Source organism: Bubalus kerabau, chromosome 7 (genome assembly GCF_029407905.1).
Source record: "Bubalus kerabau isolate K-KA32 ecotype Philippines breed swamp buffalo chromosome 7, PCC_UOA_SB_1v2, whole genome shotgun sequence".
Taxonomy (NCBI): domain Eukaryota; kingdom Metazoa; phylum Chordata; class Mammalia; order Artiodactyla; family Bovidae; genus Bubalus; species Bubalus kerabau.
In genome coordinates this window covers 93,832,397-93,852,060 of record NC_073630.1, presented here as the reverse complement: position 1 = coordinate 93,852,060, position 19,664 = coordinate 93,832,397, and the positions used below count along the sequence as shown (strand labels likewise).

Below are 19,664 nucleotides of genomic sequence, written 5' to 3'. Positions count from 1 at the left end.
AGACCTTGGTGCCAAAAGATTGAAGGCAGGAGAAGAAGCAGATGAAAGAGAATGAAATGGTTGGATGACATCGCCGACTTAATGCACTTGAGTTTGAGCAAACTCCAGGAGATAGTGAAGGAAAGGGAAGCCTGGTGTGCTGCAGTCTTTGGGGTCACAAAGAGTCAGACATGACAGAGCAACTGAACAATAAAAACAACTCTCTACCCCCATGAGGGTGAGCCTCATTCATTTCCTGGAGGAACGGAATAGAATAAAAGGTGGAGGAAGGAGAAATTTGTCTCTTTTTTCCTGCCTAATGGTTGAGGTGGGACATCTCTTCTTGGACTGGGATGTACATCATTAGCTTCCTTGATTCTCCTTCAGACTCAGACTGAATTACATCACTGCTTTCCTGGGTCTTCAGCTTGCAGGTGGTAGACTGTGGAACTGCTTTACCTCCATAATTAACTGAGCCGATTCCTCATAATAAACCACCTTTTATGCATAGGTTCTGTTTTTCTGGAGAACCCTGACTAATACAAGCAAATTGTGTTTTAAAACCTCTGAGATCAGAGGGCACCAACAGAAAGCTGTCCCTTGGTAAGCATGGCCATATTCCACGAAGCCATCTTGCCCCTCAGAAGACAGTCTTTGGTGCCTGACAGTGGAGGAGGTATCTGTCCAGATCTTAGCAAGGGTACTTCACAGCACTCAGGCTTCAGCTCTTCTCGGAGAAGTCTCCTATGACTCCCTTTACCTAAAGTCCCTCTATGCCTTAGCCCAGTTTCTCTGTGACATCAGCACGTGATGGTCCTCTCTGTCTCTGCTTCCATTAGACTGAACCCTGTGACAGCAGGGACTGTATCTCTAGGTCTCTTTTGTCTCTATGTCTCCTTTGCCTAGAACTGTGCCTGGAACCTGCCAGGGACACCATAACTGTCAGCTGGATGAATGGATGGTCCTCGATTGCGCTACATACCTTGACACATTTATTTATACCCCACTAAATCTTCAAAATGGGAAGTGTAATTTATATAAATAGCAAATTTGCTATTCAAAGGTTCAGATAATGAAACACTGGCTCAAGGATTTTAGTTGGTGTTCCCAAGGTCACGTAGCTTGGATGTATGGAGCTGTAATTATGGTGTACATCATCCCTGGTCTAGGGCTTGTTCTTTTCAACTCCTCCAAGTTACCTTCCAATCTGATGAAAACCCTATAAGATATGTGAAAACATTTTGGAAAATATAAAGGAGATATAAAAATAATTTAAAAGTATAAAAATAAAAGTAGCAATCTTCTCTATTTTTTTGAGTATACAGTATTTTCATTGATGAGAATAGTTATTTAGATAGTAAAGTATTTTTAGCCTCCAAGAAATACTGATGCTGTCAAGGTGATCACTAGAAAGAACTATATTGAGGGGATGAAAAAAGGTATTCCATGCAAATGGAAATCAAAATAAAACTGGAGTGACAATACTCATACCAGACAAAATAGACTTTAAGATAGAGAAAGAACTGTATTTCAAGGATGCCCTTCTAAAGTAATGTACAGGGAAGAGTAAAAGAGTGAAGAGTGAAATTTAGTATGTTTGTTTCTTTTACCATTTTAAAAAATATATATTTTACATTTTGAAATTGTCACAGGCTTACAGAAAAGTTGCAAGGACAATACTTTTCAGAGAAAAAAGACCTTTTTTTCACTGAATCTTTTGAGAGAAAGTTTTCAAATCAATGCCCTGTCATTCCCAAATATGTTAATGTGTGGTTCCTATGATCATGCCAAGTCACTTCAGTTGCAGTCCAACTCTTTGTGACTCTAAGGACTGTAGCCCACGAGGTTCCTCTGTCCATGGGATCCTCCAGTCAAGAATACTGGAGTGCGTTGCCATGCCCTTCTCCAGGGGATCTTCCAGAACCAGGGATGGAACCTGTGTCTCTTATGTCTCCTGCATTGGCAGGTGCGTTCTTTACCATTAGTGCCACCTGGGAAGCCCTAACAAGGACATTTCCTACGTTGTTACAAGACAACTACCAAAATGAGGGAATTGAAGTTGATATACATACAATGTATGCTGTGTGCTCAGTCGTTCAGTTGTGTCCGACTCTTTGCGACCCCATGGACTGCGGTCTGCTAGACTCCTCTGTCCATTGGGATTCTCCAGAGAAGAATACTGGAGTGGGTTGCCATCCCTCCTCTAGAGGATCTTCCCAACCCAGGGGTGGAACCCAGTCTCCTGCATTGCAGTTAGATTCTTTACCGGCTGAGCCACCTGATCCCATTTCAATTTTTAATGGCTCCCATACCAAAATGATTTGATAATTGATAATTGTATTCTTTTTGGACATGTCCCCCCCCTCAGAAAGAAACAGAAAAACCATTATTATCCAAATAAATTATAAATAACTGCTATTTTTGTGGCAGGATATTTTTGAATTAATTCCTATGGTTAAATACATGCAGAAGGAATAATATATTGATGATTTTAGTTTTCTTTAATTCCTTCTTTAATATATGTTTACTATTCTGACAGAGCTGAAAGCATCCATACTCACTAGGAGCTTATCCAATTGGTACTCCTGTGAGGACCTTCTTTAGATTATCTTTACCAGGACTTCCCTCATGGTGCAATGGTTAAGACTCTGCCTTCCAAAGCAGGGGGTGCAGGTTCGATCCCTAGTTGGGGAGCTAAGATCCCATATGCTTCTCATCCAAAAAACTGAAACACAAAACTGAAGGAACATTCAATAAAGACTATAAAAAAAAAAGAAAACACTTGTTTAATTAAAAAAAAAAAAGGTTATCCTTAAACTGAAGAGTTTCCATCTTCTCAGAAGCCTTCTGTTGATGCCATAAAATAGTCTGACCCGGGCCTTACCCCTTAAATTCCTTACTTTCCCATCTCCCCGACTGGTCATGTGCTCAGTCAGCAGGTTTTTAAGCAAACAGACTATTTTGCTGAGCTGTGAGGCAATAGAATAGCCATGCTATCCAGGTAGGCAAATTGCAGGAATGCAGATCTGTTACTTATTACGATGTTTAAGAGTTTAACACCCTTCCACTCATTCCATACAAGTAAACAGAATGCTACTGGGAAAAAGTATTAATTGTGATTTTCTAATTATAGAAATAATGTATAGTAGTTGTAATTTACTTAGAGAGTTAGGAAAAGGAAAACAAGTAGATAAATAGTTAAAATTACTCATTAGACTTAACCTTAGTGAAAAGAAATACATTTGATCTATAAATTGCTTTTTCCATTTAGCAATGCCATTAGCCATTTCCTGTATTATTGATACTTTATATAATAGAATTTTCCAAAGTTTATTTTAGGAAAATTAGTGGATTCAAATAGACAATGAAATGGTACCCCGTGGTTAGTTTGGTAAAAGCAGTATGTTATATCTACTTGTTTAAAGCAAGCTGTTTAATTAGGTTTAACTTGATGTTTCCCAAACCATTTGATCACAGGTTTTTTTTTTTTAATTAAAAATCTATTAGCACTTCGATAAGCATTCTTCTTTCTATAGCTTTATGGCTATAGGGCATTTCATCACGTTATTTTGGTTAGGAATTTATTCAAATCAGAATGGTAGAAAATTCAGTCACAGTAGTTTAACCAGATGAAAGTTTGTTTTTCTTGTACAAGATGTGTGCATCTGGAACAGCTGTTCACTGATGTCACAGGAGCTCTTTCTATCTTTCTTTCCCACCATTTTAAAATTCTCTCTTCATTATTTTAGAATGGCTGCTGTGACTCCAGGTTGTTATGCTGTTCAGTCGCTCAGTCATTTCTAACTCTTTGCGAACTCATGGACTGCAGCACGCCAGGCTTCCCTCTTCCTCACTATCTTCCAGAGTTTTCTCAAACTCATGTCCACTGAGTCAATGATGCCATCCAACCATCTCATCCTCTGTCACCCCATTCTCCTGCCTCCGGGTATTGCACATCTAATCTAGACAAGAAGAAAAAAAACGGGTCGGCTAAAAAGGAAGAAGGGCTAAAGAGAATGGCAGCCAAATCCATTCCTTAGAAATCAATCATATTTTCTAGAAGTCTCAATGAGTAACTTCCACTTATGTCTCACTGGCCAATGCCAGATCATTCAGTCACCCCAAGCTGCAAACATGTCTTGGAGGTAGATGTTTCACTTTTCAGCCTTAGTGTTAGAGAAGGTCAGGGAGAAGGATGTGGTGAATAGCCTTTAGGAAGAGCATCTTTAAAATATTTGCCTCTGCCCATTCCTTGGCTACCCAATATCCTGAGAGCCTTTCCTCCTCATCATTGAACACATTCTCCCTCTTCCAGTGGTGACCACACCACTGTCTCTTCTAGTTACCAAACCAAGCTCCAAGTTCAGGACCCTTGTGGGATATACTGTCCTTTCCATCAAGTATGAATGTAGCTCATGCTCTGGTGACCCATAAACCAGAAGACACAAGATCTGTCTTAATATACAAAACATATGAATATGGAGATGGGAAACAGAGAGCCATCTCTGACCTACAGGAAATACCACATCCTACTGGTAAAGAATTGAAAAGCCTATGTGAGCCGGAAGGGACTCTAATTCTTGGTTAGCCCAACTGGCAGCCCCTCTATCTTTCCCAGTGAGAATCCTCATTATTCATTGTCCTTTTTCCCTGGTGGCTCAGATGGTAAAGAAATGGCCTGCAGTTCAGGAAACCTGGGTTTGATCCCTAGGTTAGGAAGATCCCCTGGAGAATGGAATGGCAACCCACTCCAGTATTCTTGCCTGGAAAAATCCCATGGATAGAGGAGCCTGGCAGGCTATAGTCCATGGAGATGCAAAGAGTTGGATGGGACTGAGCACACACACACACACACACTCTTTTCTCTGGGTAAATTCCACGTGTGAAAAATCACAACCAAGCTAGTTTCTAGTAGTAGACATCTGTCCATCCTCCTCCTTTAGCTAATATAGCTTTTGCCTTAAGACAGTAGGGGAAAGGGTCTCTGCTGCTGTGCCTGGCATTTTCCATGTGTTCCTGCAGATCCACAATCTGTCTTCATAACTTTGTGAGTAAATATTTCCCTTGCTCAAGCTCACAGCCCTCCCCTTTACCCAATATTTACCCCATATCCTGGGCACACCTTGGTTAAAATATCCCCTTACTGTTTCTGCACATTTTATTCTTTGCTTTCATGTACGTGCCCATGTCCGGTCTTAATAATAACAGCAAATGCAACCAGCTTATTAAGTGTGCTGAAGTCAGTGAGCTCACAGACAGAAAGAGGTTTTAGTTTGCCATGACCACTTCCTTCAGACATTCTGTTTCTGATCTCCCTTTCATACTTTAGATGACATTTTTGACAACTCCCACATATTTTCAGTTGACTTCAGCACTTAAAAAAAATGGTCATTTTTGGTGACTTTGACATTCAGACCTTAACAATGCAGAGCGATCAAAACTTCAATATCATATCCATTTAAGATCCTCCCTGCTCCCCAGTAATTGAGTTATGACCTTTAGTTTGGGGATTTCTGTGGGAAAGAGGGACACGGTCTCTTTTTTCCTACCCTTTATTCCCTGCACACTTTCTTACTTCTCCAGGGTGAATGTAAAGAAAGAAAGAATTGGAAAAAAAAAAAAAGAAGAAGAAGAAGAAGGTGCAGAGTCATACCTGCCCAGAGCTGTAGTGATAGGATTGCTGCTGTTTTCTGTCACTCCATGATGCAGGCAGTGTTCACCGAGATGACTATTGTGACCCCTCAGGTTTACCCCCGATGCCCTAGTATACCTCCCAATTCCCATTCTGGCACTTCTGTGTGAGGCAGCTCGTGACTATTTTCTGTCTTCAATACACATGGCATACAATGGTGGAGACAAACAAAGAGCCACTGTCTCTAACCCACTACGTGTGTGCATGCTCAATTGCTCAGTTGTGTCCAACTCTTTGCCTGTCCATGGGATTTCTCAGGAAAGAATACTGGAGTGGGTTGCCATTTCTTTCTCCAGGGGATCTTCCCAACCCAGAGATTGAACCCTCATCTTTTGTGTCTCCTGCATTGGCAGGTAGATTCTTTACCACTGAACCACCTAATCCCAGCCACTCTGACCCACAGGAAATACCAGATTCCACTGGTGAAGAATCGCAAAGACTGTCTGAACCAGAAGGGACTCCACTTCTTGGTTAACAAAGAGCATAGTAACATCTCTCTTTCAGAACTGAGATGAAAATTACAGTTGACCTTTGAGGAATATGGAGGTTAGGGGCACTGACCCCCACATAATCAAAAATCCATGTTTAACTTTACAATTGGCCATCCATATCCTCGGTTTTGTATTCATACATTCAACCAGCCAGGGGTCATGTAGCACTGTAGTAATTACTATTGAAAAATAATATGTGTTTGTAGACCCATGCAGTCCAAACCCATGTTGTTCAAGTGTCCACTGTCAGTGGATTATCCAAAGAACTTGACACAGTTTCTGCTGGAAATAAATTCTAATTAGTGGTTACTTTTGTGATGGCTCTTATTATCATTAATAAGATACAGATGAGGGCACCCTCCTCATGAGATTTTATGAGACCTGGCCTTGCTGGGGGCAATTTACCTGCCTTTGTGCACAGATTTCGGAGAAGGCAATGGCACCCCACTCCAGTACTCTTGCCTGGAGAATCCCATGGATGGAGGAGCCTGGTAGGCTACAGTCCATGGGGTTGCTAAGAGTCAGACACGACTGAGCGACTTCACTTTCCCTTTTCACTTTCATGCATTGGAGAAGGAAATGGCAACCCACTCCAGTATTCTTGCCTGGAGAATCCCGGGGACGGAGGAGCCTGGTGGGCTGCAGTCTATGGGGTCACACAGAGTTGGACACGACTGACGTGACTTAGCAGCAGCAGCAGCAGCAGAGCACAGATTTCCTTCAGAGGCTCCTTACCACTTCGTCTCACAGATAGCTCCCTCCACTCCTCATCACTGAAGCTCAGCTTCTGCCCTGAAATATAGGATATTGGAAAACAGTTTTAGAATAGACTGATTAGGTCATGAAATCTCACCCCAACCTGATATTGTATTTTGTATTTCTCTAAAGAGGATTTGGCCTCTTTTCCTTAACTGCTATTCTCAATTCAACCAAAGACTGGAGCACACATCAGCCATCACTCAGTTCATTCACATCCATGAGCAGGAACTGTGAAACTTCATCTACTTATACATCCCAGCTCTTTCAACCTAGGGAAGGAATGTTCTAGCTGAAACCTAAAGTCATGTGTCTTGCAAGTGGACACATCTGGAGGGGAAGGGTGACTTTCAGACAGAGAGAATCCAGCACTGACAGTTCATATGCTAGCTAAGTGCAATGGAAGTGAAACACTGAAGTTCATTTAAAAGCTGCAGGTTTTAAAATATTTGGAGAGAAAATTATGCTACTTAGCAAAATCCATTCTACCATTTTCAAGTTATGAAAGTTGATCTCTCTTGGTCCTTCATAAGAAAAACAGCACAGATAGAAGTGTTGGAGGCTGGCAGCCTTCTTGACACCAGGAACAAAGTCAGAGCAATGTGGAAATGGGCAGGGGATGATGAAGCTTAGATTCATTGGTATGGGTACTTTCTAAAGCCCAATATCTAATTTTGTATTCATAATTTTGTAATGCTTGTCTTAAAAAAGGTCCTTGAGATAGTGTAAGCTTCAGGTTCCTGACAATCTAGTTCTTTCCCAGGAAATGGTGAGGCATAGAGGAAGAGGAGAGGAAAGAATGGTCACTAGTGGCAAAAATGCAGAAGAAATGTTTGAGAAAGAATGAGGCTAATGTGGGCTTCCCTGGTGACTCAGACGGTAAAGAATCTGCCTGCAAGGCAGGAGACATGGGTTTGATTCCTGGGTTGGGACGATCCCCTAGAGGAGGGAATGGCAACCAACTCCATTATTCTTGCCTTGGAAATCCCATGGGCAGAGGAGCCTGGTGGGCTACAGTCCACAGAGTCACAAAAGAGTCAGACATGACTGAAACCATTTAACATGCATGCACGAGGCTAATGTGGATATAGGCTGATGGCTAAAACTGCTACATGGAGATGTGGATTCCTTTGGTACTCACACTTTGGGTGGTACTTTGAGAACTTCAAGAAGCAGAGAAATGTCTGTGAGTAAATAGGTGAGGGAAAGGGCATATAGACAGAAGATGGGATGCTGGGGTGGGGGTAGGGTGGGAGTGGGACAGGGTGTCAAGGGTTCAGTGGCAGATGGGTACAAAAGGTGACTGGAACTGGGAAAAATTTCAGTCCCCTTCTCCTTCTAAACTTTGGAGACACTAGATTTTTCACCATGTATGAAATAGGTGTTCTAACTTCCTTTATTTACTTCTTAAAGAAGAAGATGATTCTTGCAGGGTGGAGTCCTTTACAGCCATCTGACACTTGGGATGTATCTTTCAGAACAATAGAGGAGTGATGATGAAAATCCACATTTGCATTCATCAGAGGAGTAGTCCCGGGAGAAACGGTCTGGTTAGATCAACTGAGCCGTGATAAATTGAGGACATTCTTGGTATTAGTCTCTTCAATAGGAGAGGTAACTGGTCCTAGTAGATGGGAATTTACAAAAGACAAGCTGGGAATGAAAAATGAGGACAATTCAAGAAGGACATAAAGTCCTAAAGTTTTCTGCAAAAGAAAACAGTATTTAAAAGACAGCTTAAAAAAAAAAAAAAGACAGCTTTATTTGACAACCCTCTCAAAGCCCATCCCCTGTAGAATTAACTATGCCTTCTGCTTTTCTATTATAATATGCAAATGTGTTTTTCTATTATGAATGCAAATGTATATTATTACAAATTGTTCATACGTAAATCCCTTGTTCTAGAGAAAGAAGATTGCATCTGTGTGTGATGCTCAATGGCTCGGTCGTGTCCCACTCTTTTTGATCCCACAGACTGTAGCCCGCCAGGCTCCGCTGTCCATGGGATTTCCCAGGCAATAAAACTGGAGTGGGTTGCCATTTCCTCCTCCAGAGCATCTTCCCAACCCAGGGATTGAACCTGCATCTCCTGAATCTCCTGCATTAGTGGGTGGATTCTTTACCACTGAACCACCTGGGAAGCCCCCCCAAAAGACTATAGTTACTGAAAGAGTGTGACGCATGTGATAAGCATTTAATGCTGAAAAACATAGGAAGGATGGATGACTAGAGGTTAATCCACTGCAGGTCTTTGGAGTTCTTAGATCCTCCAGGTCTACTGAAGCTTTCTCTCCTGTTTCTTACTATGTGTAAGTCAGTAGCCCCCAAAATCCAGCTGTTCCACCTGGTAAAGTGAGAGCTCTGGATGCAAAATGCTTCTGAAATTGCCCACAAAGTTTCTTCTATTTTTGATGAAGAAATGGTACAGAGATTTCAATAGTATTTTCAGTGAAAGTCACTCAGTCGTGTCTGACTCTTTGAGATCCCATGAACTATACAGGTCATAGAATTATCCAGGCCCAAATTCTGAAGTTGGTAGCCTTTCTGTTCTCCAGGGGATCTTTCTAACCCAGGGATCTAACCCAGGTCTCCTGCATTGCAGGAGCATTCTTTACCAGCTGAGCCAAAAAAGCATTTTTTAAATTGTTGAGGAAGTCTTTGTCTGGGCTGATTTCCAAGCCTCCTTCCCATCCTCTTGACTCTCTGGAGCTCTGCCCTGCCTGGTCAGACTTTTCCCTGGAGGGGTTGCAGGGTTTCTGGCATTCCTCTGAAGACAGAGATGGATAAGGTGTGCAGGTTTGTTGATGTTCACTTGGTATTTTTAGTCCATGGTTAGCAAAAGGAGAGACAGCAGCAGAATGGCTTTTGTTGACTATGAAATCTCACATCTCTCCTGTAAAAGTCCCCTTTTTTTGGAGAATCCTTTTTAACTGGCTGCCCCTGCTGCCAGGATTGCTGCCTGAATCCTGGGCCTCACTGTTGCCAGGAAACTTTCTACTCCCTAAAAGGTTTGGTGTGTAGTCTGTCATAAGAATGGGCCTTAAAGACTGTCATGATAAACAATTTAGCTACACGTGTCTCTAAAGGTGTGGATTTTTGTCCATCTTAGGAAGTCTCTGCTAGAGTACTTCTTAGCTCTGTTTCTTCCCTGGTAGGTTCAGAGTCCAGTGTAGAAAGAAAACTCACCTCCCAAGTTCATCTGCATCCTCATGCAAATAACACGTGGCTGCAAAATTGGTTTAAAGTCTCCTTGGCTAAAGTTAAAAAAAAAAAAGAGAAAAACTGGATAGCTACATTGCAAAAGAATCAAATTGGACTTGTTTCTCACACTATACACAGAGATAAACTCAAATGCACTAAAGACTTAAAAGTAACATCTGAAACCATAGCATTCCTAGAAAAAAAAATTGAAAGAGGCTCTTTAATATTATTCTTAACTGTATATCCTTAGCTGTGTCTCCTCAGGCAAGGGAAACAAAAGCACAAATAAACAAAAGACTATATCAAACTAAAAATCTTCTGCTCAACAAAGGAAGATATCATAAAAACAAAAGGTCACCTACCGAATGGGAGAAGTTATTTATAAATAATATATCTGAAAAGGAGTCCATATCCAAAATATACAAAGAACTTATGCAACTTAACATTAAAAAAACCAAACAACCTGATTTAAAAATACTCAGAAAACCAGAAAAGACATTTTTCCAAAGAAGACATATAGACGTCCAACAAGCTCATTTAAAAAATGCTCAATATCACTTATCATCAGGGAAATGCAAAAGACAACCAGACATCTGTCACAGTGACTGCTGTCAAAAGACAACAAATAACTAGTGTTGGCAAGGATGTGGAGAAAAGGGAGCCCTTGTGCACTGCTGGTGGGAATGTAAATTGGTGCAGCCTCTAGGGAAAGCAGTATGGAAGTTCCTCAAAAAAGTAAAAATAAAACTACTATTTGATCCCGCAATTCCAATCCTGAGTATTTATCTGAAGAAAGTGAAAACACTAATTTGAAAAGATGTATGTACCCCTATGCTCATTGCAGCATTATTTACAATTGCTAAGATATGGTGGCAATTGAAGTGCACATCAATAGATGAATGGATAAAGAAGAAGTGGTATGTATATACAATGGATTATTACTCAGCCACAAAAATGAGATCATGCTATTTTGACAACCTGGATGGACCTAGAGATTATTATGATTAGTGAAATAATTCAGACAGAGAAAGATAAATACTGTGTGATTTCACTTGTATGTGGAATCTAAAGAACAAAACAAAGGAACAGCCATAACAAAACAGAAACAGAGTCATAAATACAGGGAACAAACAGGTGGTTGCGAGAGAGAAGGGTGGTGGGAGAATGAGAAAAATAAGTGAGGGAGATTAAGAAGTACAAAACTCCAGTTACAAAATAAATTAGTCACAGGCATAAAATGTTCAGTGTGGAAAATATAGTCAATAATAAGGCAATATTTGAATGGTGACAGATGGTAACTAGAGTATCGTGGTGATCATTTGGTCATGTGTAGAAATACCAGTAGGAGAAGGCAATGGCACCCCACTCCAGTACTCTTGTCTGGAAAATCCCATGGACAGAGGAGCCTGGTGGGCTGCAGTCCATGGGGTCGTGAAGAGTCAGACACGACTGAGTGACTTCACTTTCCCTTTTCACTTTCATGCATTGGAGAAGGAAATGGCGACCCACTCCAGTGTTCTTGTCTGGAGAATCCCAGGGACAGGGGAGCCTGGTGGACTGCCGTCTATGGGGCCGCACAGAGTCGGACACGACTGAAGTGACTTAGCAGCAGCAGCAGAAATACCAGTATACCGACTGCCAGGAATTAATATAGTGTTGTAGTCATCTATGCTTCAAAGGCAAACAAGCAAATTCTTAGTCAAAGTGATTAAATTTGTGGTTACCAGAGGTGTGGGCCAGGGAGAAGGAGATTTAGTGGAAAATGGTCAAAGGATGCAAATTTTCAGTTATAAAATAAATAAACACTAAGGGTAAAATATATAACATGATTAATTCAATTAACATTGCTCTATATTACATACGAAATTTGTTAAGAGGGTAAATCCTAAAAGTTTCACCACACAGAAAAGTTTTCCTTTTTCTTTAATTTTGTATCTATATTAGATGATGAATATTCACTTACTGTGGTCATCATTTCATGATATATGTAGGTCAAAGTAGTATGCTTTATGCCTTAAACTTATACAGTGAAGGTGAAGTCGCTCAGTTGTGTCCGACTCTTTGCGACCCCATGAACTGTAGCCCACCAGGCTTCTCTGTCCATGGGATTCTCCGTCCATGGGATTCTCCAGGCAAGAATACTGGAGTGGGTTACCATTTCCTTCTCCAGGGGATCTTCCCGACCCAGGGATTGAACCTGGGTCTCCCGCATTGGAGGCAGATGCTTTAACCTCTGAGCCACCAGGGAAGCCCTCCCAAAAACTTATGTCAATTATATCTCAATAAAACTGGAAGAAAAAATAAATAAAATCAAGATATGTGTTCTCTGTTTTTTCTTAACTATGAACAGGTTTCAGAAAATTATTTGCCAATTGTTTGCAGAAACTCTCTAAAGTTACTCCTTTTAATGGGGGGGGGGTTAAAATCAGGGGTGGGGACTGAATTTGCTTGGAAGACTAGAAATGAGATATAATAGATGAAAATAAAAACAACCAGGAGAAAAGATATCAGTTGAAATCCTCAAAGATTTAGATGAATACACTTGGTTTGGGGGCATTTGAATTGCTTCTACTTTTGGTATTGTGATTAAGGGGCACATATATCTGTCTCAGTTTCTGCTTTCCATCCTTCTGGGTACATATCCCTAAGTGGAATTTCTAGGTCGTATGGTAAATGTATTTTTAAATTTTTGAGGAACTTACATCTTGTTTTCCATAGCGGTTGCATCATTTTACAGTCCCATCTTGTGCCAACAGTGTATAAGCCTTCCAAATTCTCCACATAATTGCCCAAGCTTAAAAAATTAAAAAAAAAAAAAACTGTACTAATGAATGTGAAGTGGCATCTCACTGTGATTTTGCTTTGTATTTCCCTAATAATTAGTGAAGCTGGGCATCTTTTCTTGTGCTTGTTGGTCATTTTTATATCTTCTTTGGAGAAATGTTTATTCATGTCTTTCGGCCATTTTTAAAATCAGACGCTTGTTTTTTGTTTTCTATTGAGTTGTAGGAGTTCTTTACATATTCTGGAAACTAACCTCTTATCAGATATGGAAGTATTTTTTTTTTCCACTCCCTGGGTTGCCTGTTCACTCTGTTGATTGTGTCCTGCCCAACTGATTTTGACAAAGGTGCAGAATTCAATGGGAGAAGGATAGCCTTTTCAACAGGTGGTGCTGGAGTAATTTGACATTCAGATGCCAAAGAAAATGAATCTCGACCTAAGATCTTATACAAAACTTAATTCAAAGTGGATCACAGGTTTAAATGTGGATGAGGAAAGTGGATGAGGAAAGGAGCGCAAAGCATGTGGCCATAGAAGGGTGAAATGAGGGGCCCTCCTGGTGATGAGAACTTCCTGTATCTTACTGCAGTAATCTCAGTAACTTGGTTGTGTTATTATTCTACAGTTTTGTAAGATGTTACTATTGGTAGAAACTGAGTAAAGAGTACACAGTATCTCTCTCTATTATTTCTTCCAAGAGAGATTGCAAGAAATTATAAATTGCATGTTTACAATTATAAATTGTGTGTTTACAATTATAAATTGCATGTTAATTTACAATGATCTCAAAACAAAACTTTCAATTAAGAAAGGTAATTACTTTTACTGTCTTAGTGCCAGCAACAAGAGAGGAACTGCACATGTGTCTAATGGCTTTGGAATTGAGATGGGATCTTAACGTGAATTTCAAAAGAAATGTTTCCAGGTAAAAACTACATGAAGCATAGAGATTGAAAGTCATTGAAAGCACTCATGTTATTCAAGTTTAGACTAACCATGAAGAAAGTAGGCCCAAAGACCCTCTGTGGAGTGCGTGCTAAGTTGCTTCAATCGTGTTTGACTTTGAGCATCCCTATGGACTGCAGAGGGCCAGGCTCTTCTGTCCATCGGATTCTCCAGGCAAGAATACTGGAGTGGGTTGCTGTGCCCTGCTCCAGAGGATCTTCCCCACCCAGGGATCAAACCCCTGTCTCTTATGTCTATCCACATTAGCAGGTGGGTTCTTTACCACTAGCATCACCTAAAAGTGAAAGTCTCTCAATTGTGCCGACTCTTGGTGGACCCCTATACAGTCCATGGAATTCTCCAGGCCAAAATACTGGAGTGGGTAGCCTATCCCTTCTCCAGGGGATCTTCCCAACCCAAGAATCGAACCAGGGTCTCCTGCATTGCAGCCGGATTCTTTCTCAGCTGAGCTACCAGGGAATCCCACTAGCACCACCTGGAAAGCCCCAAACACCCTCTAGGGAGTAAAACACAGGTGGGAAATTGTCCCTTAGTGGGACACGACTGAGCGACTGAACTGAACTGAACTAAACTGGGAGAGCAATCTTCCATTTTGCAGGACTTGGACTTCACCAGAAGAGGGCGCAATTATTCAAGCTATTACATGGGCAAAAGGTAACGGATAGACAGGACCCTAAAACAAACAACAAATGCATAAATAGGAATGATGCTCTTCTACAAACCACCTTTTAAACCAAATGTTTACACTGGGGGATATATTTATGGTTAATTCCCTGGTAGCTCAGCTGGTAAAGAATCCGGCTGCAATACAGGAGACCCCAGTTCGATTCCTGGGTCTAGAAGATCCTCTGGAGAAAGGATAGGCTACCTACTCCAGTATTCTTGGGCTTCCCTGGTGGCTCAGACCGTAAAGAATCCGCCTGCAATGAGGGAAACCCGCGTTCTATCCCAAGGTTGGGAAGATCCCCTGGAGAAGGCAACAGCTACCCAGTCCAGTATTCTGGCCTGGAAATCTCCATGGACAGAGGAACCTGGTGGGCCATAGTTCATGGAAGTCACAAAGAGTCGGACACAACTGAGAGACTAAGCAGAAGTTTTTCAAGTACTGTAAATCAGTTGATGAAAATTGGTAATTGCTGGGCAAAACAGGGAACGGGAAGCAGGTCATAAAAGATGCAGGATAAATGATAGTTCTGATTGGGAGGCAGCCTCTGAACAATCAGACAGACACTCTGTCTCTTGCTTCCTGTGGAGATGTTCCTTCTACAGCAGCTCACATGCAACTCACACAAACACAGGTACATCAATACAACTAGGTATCAGTTGGGTGTGAGGCTAACTTCCCATGCTTTATATGCATATTTACAAAGAAAACAATCTCAAAAAGAAACTATACAACACTTTTGTCATTTACGTTAAACAAGGGTTATAAAAAAGAGTCAGAGATGAGAGGAGGTGTTGGCGAGGGCTTGTGGCTATGAGATTGGTAAAGGTAATTCCTTTTTGAATATATGGCCCTGCTGTGAATCCCCATCCTGGAGTTTCTATCATCCAAACCTTAGTCTAGAAATAGACTTCAGGGGTCCAATCAGAAAACTATGAAATGGGTCCCTAGAGGACAAGTACCCAACCTTCGCCTGGAATGCTGAAGGGGGACTCTGGCCTCAGCTTGACTCCCTCCCACCAGGAAATCCAAAGAGAGAAAGAGGTTGGTTACTGGATGCTCAAGGGCTGAGGAAGGAAGCATTTGCCTTGGTCCAGGGAAGTGTAAGAAGTGGTTTAAGATGGTCCCTTGAGAGAGACAGTCCTGGCTTCCTGTCTCCTAGATTCTGAGGTTTCTCAGCCAAGTGTGAGTCTCTCCATCTTCTTACATCCCCCCACCTTGCCCTGCCCCATCCCTGGTGCTAAGCAAAAGAGTAGCCAGAACTGGGTCTGAGCTGGGGAATGGGAGGACATTTAAAAGTTAGTTCAGCTGACAAAATTCTAATGGACAACCTAATGACTTCATGCAGATCAATAGGGATTAATTATATGGGACTGAATGAACTGATGAATATGACTAATACCTTTATGACTTTGGGGGCAATATACTAACTTTAATCTTTGTTTTCCAGAAAAAAACCTTTCCTCTTGTGCTATTGCCAGGAGCCGGCAAATTGCATATTGAGTGAGGATCTGGAATAGCTCAACTGGAATTCTGTCACTGCCGGGGGCCAGCGTGAGGCACTCGGCCCGTGGCAAAGGTCATGAGGAAGGAGGCTCGGCATACGCAAAGGCGGGATCGAGCCTCAGGAGTCCCCCTGGAAATTCTCGAGCATCTACCCCCAAAACCAGAGTCTGCCTACTTTCTGCTTTGTGCTTTCACCTACACCTCTGACTTTACGGGGGACTGTCCCCCACTACATCTCTCTGAAAAAAGAGTTAGCTTACAGCTCCAGTTAATAATTCCTGGGTGTGACAGTGTTTCAACCTACAAACTCCTTTGGAAGTCCTTTAGCCTGCCTGAATAGGTTTTTCCGGCCACATGTGATTGTTCAGAGCCTCCCAACTGTGAGAGGCAGGAGATGTTCTAAACTGTCTAAACACAGATTCTTTTGAGTAGTTAAAAGATTGATTAGAAATTGTATTGGTGAAGGGTTTTTCACTTATTGAGCAATGTTTGCTGCTAAGTCTCCATACTCCTTACCTACTGTGTCCTTGGCAGTGTATTGATTGATATAATGGGTGTATAGAAATGTAAAATGCAGCTTTGTCCAATGCTTTTTTGGAGGCTGGTGCCTGACTTTGGAATAATCACCTTTAGAGAAAAATAAGTTTCTTAAAATGTTAACAGGCCTCCGGGCCAGAAGATGATGTAATTCACCTGAACTTTTGCATATGATAAGTTTGAAAGCCTGGCTTCGATTAGGACCAGGAACTGCTGTCCTTGCATGACTCCACCCCTTCCCCCATTATCCTCTATGCACAACTTAAGGTATAAAAACTACTTTGGAAAATAAAGTGTGGGCCTTGTTCACCGAAACTTGGCCTCCCCATGTCGCTCTCTCTCTCAAATTCTGGCTGAATCTCCATCTGGAGCACGGAACCCGCCATGCTTGCTAATTATGCCTGGGCTTCTAAGATCCGACCGGGGAGGCCTCAGTGTCTCCTCTCCTTTGGGAGAATGGAAGGACGCCTGCGGCCTACGTAAGTGGTGCAAACTTCTTGTCTTGAAGTTTTATTGGTCTCCCGCGTAAACCAAGCTACTCAGCCTCTTTTCTCCACTGAATTTTCCTACTGAGCTATCCTCATTCTATTACTCATTATATCCTTAATTAACATTTAATTAAGTAGTTGTTTCCTGACCCTCGCCTAAGCTGTCTCTCCTTCGAATACCCTGGATCAGCTGGGGCTGGACCCCCAGCATGCTATGACTTATAGCAAGCTGGTGAAGTATCCCTTTGTAAACAAAGATGAAGCATTTATCCTCTTCTCTCTACCTGATCGTTCCAAAATTTGGCTTCTCCAGCTGGCTGTCCTGTGGACTTGATGATCTATTACAACTGGATTACAACTAATTATACTAATCATTGTTTTAATTTGTTTTTTGTTTTCAAATTGTTTATGATTTGTGTCTCCCTGCTACACTATGATTTTGCCTGTCTTACTAGTTATATTAATTTTACCCTATTTTGTAAGATTGTTGTCTCTTACAGTAACCAAGGTGTAACCAGGCCTCCAACAAAAATCTTTATTGTGGTGTCCAAGACGTCCTATGACCTGACTGCTGCCAGAATCACTCGACATTATGCTTTGCTTCCATCTTCGATGATGCTCTTGCAGCCACACTGAGATTGTTCACATCTCAGGGCCTTCACTTATATTTTCCCCTATATCTTTTCATGGTGTGCTTCCTAATCATTTAAAATAGAATTCAATTGTACCTTCAAATATCATCTCCTCAGAGAAGCTTTTTATTACCAGCTCATCCAAAAAATGTAGCCACTAGCTATCCTTTCATATTGCTTTATTTTTCTTCTTAACAGTTATTATGTGACATTTTATTATTTATGTTGGTATGTCCTCTGTCTACCCCATGAGAACAGGGATCCTGATTGCTTATTCTTTGAGCACCTGCAACAATCCTGACACTTAGTAAGCATTCAATCAATATTTTAAAAACTATTTATTAGTTAGTTCATATACCAATTAAGTTTAAGGAAGTAAATATGGAATATAACAAAAACAGCCCTGGAGTTGGGGTTTTGGATTCCTGATATAATTTGTTCACTACTTACTTGTGTGGATTTTGATGAATAACTTTAACTTCCAGCCCCTCCCTTTCTTTACTTAAAGATAATCTTAAGGAAACCAGGTACCCTGAAAGGACGTGCAAAGCACAGAGTCATCTCTGATATACATAATACTTCTATTCCTCTGCATTAAATATGCATACATTGTAAATAAATTAATTCACATGCTTTTTCTGGATATATTTCAATATCTGTCAGACTTTACTTCTCTCCCTGCCTCTTTCTTTTTTTATTAAAGTTTTATGGGCCACTTTCTATGTTCCAAGTACTATGCCAGGCACTTGTAAACAAAGATAAATCAGATTGCAAAAAGCTCATAATCTAAAAAGGAAGGCAGAAATATAAACAAATGAATTAGAATATAACTTGAAAGTGCATAAGCAGAAATCTGTTAAAGATACAAGGGGAGACACTCTATCTGGGAGCTCACAGTGGAGTGAGACAGAGAGAGAATGTGATGTGCCTTTTCTGAATGAGGCACTATAAGAGGGAAGATACCAGGGATAGGTGTGGAGGGTGAGGCCGAGAAAGATAAAGGATGATCAGTGAGTCCGCTGGCCTATTGGTTAGGAAGTCTTTGATGATGCTCATCATTATTTTGGTGGATGGAGGGTACAAAACCAGGATGGTGTGAATTGAAGAGTAGCTGGAAGGAGGGGAGAGGAGATCTGTCATGTGAGTTTCTATTTGGGAACGTTTGAGAAGGAGAGGAAAGTACTAGGTAAGGGAAAGGGTCAAAGAGAAACTTTGAGGATGAAAGAAGCCTAGGCAAGGTTGAAGAATGAGCCAGTGGAGCTCAAAGAGCTGGGATGATGATCAGGAGGCTGTGTGAAAGCTTCCGGCTCTTCATAAGGGGACCCAGGGGACCTGGGGGATCCAGGGGATCCAGGGGAAGGAGACCCAGAGCATAGCTCAGCTGAAGAAGGGAGCTCATTTTCCTCCGGGACAAAAGGGAAGAGGGAAAGGGAACAGCCACCCTCAGGGGCATTCACAGATCACATATGATAAGGAAATTCTTGCCTCAAAGAAAGTATATGTTAAGGTCACGTGTTGAGCTGAAGTGACCAAGGTTGGGTAGGAGATTCTAGGCAGTGAGGCACTGGAATTTATTCTTATATTCTTTACACATCAAGGGTATAACTGGAGCTCATTGACTTGCTAATGCCTGGCCAATGAGGAGATAGTGTTTCTGTTGACAATCATATTCCCAACCTAATGAGTTACTTATTTTTGATGATTCCTGTCTTCATCATAAGCTATTAGGAAATTGTGCTTGAGCCTACTCTTATTCCCAAGGCTAATTACTGTTAATACTATTTTGCTGGTTTAACCTCTTAATAAGGAAGACAAATAAACAGTCTTGCTGAGAATAGAAGCCTCAGCACAAAGTCTGCCATTTGAGAAGCTGTGGATGCACGCTGGTCAGCTGTCAGGCAGGCAGGTGTGCTCATCTCTACTTTGAAGTTTCATCTTAAATGAACAGATAGGCATGTGTATCTATCC

At 41.4% G+C, this 19,664-nt stretch overlaps 1 long non-coding RNA gene across 2 annotated transcripts; it reads left to right on the top strand.

Annotated features, from left to right (window-relative positions):
• The first annotated feature begins 15,064 nt into the window (after positions 1–15,064).
• On the top strand, positions 15,065–18,250 carry LOC129657283 (uncharacterized). 2 transcript variants are annotated; one of them, XR_008716648.1, is made up of 3 exons: positions 15,065–15,167; positions 15,984–17,055; positions 17,565–18,250. It is a non-coding gene; the product is annotated as an uncharacterized LOC129657283 (long non-coding RNA). The 2 variants fall into 2 exon arrangements; XR_008716647.1 differs by lacking the exon at positions 15,065–15,167 and adding an exon at positions 15,582–15,718.
• The last annotated feature ends 1,414 nt before the right edge of the window (positions 18,251–19,664 follow it).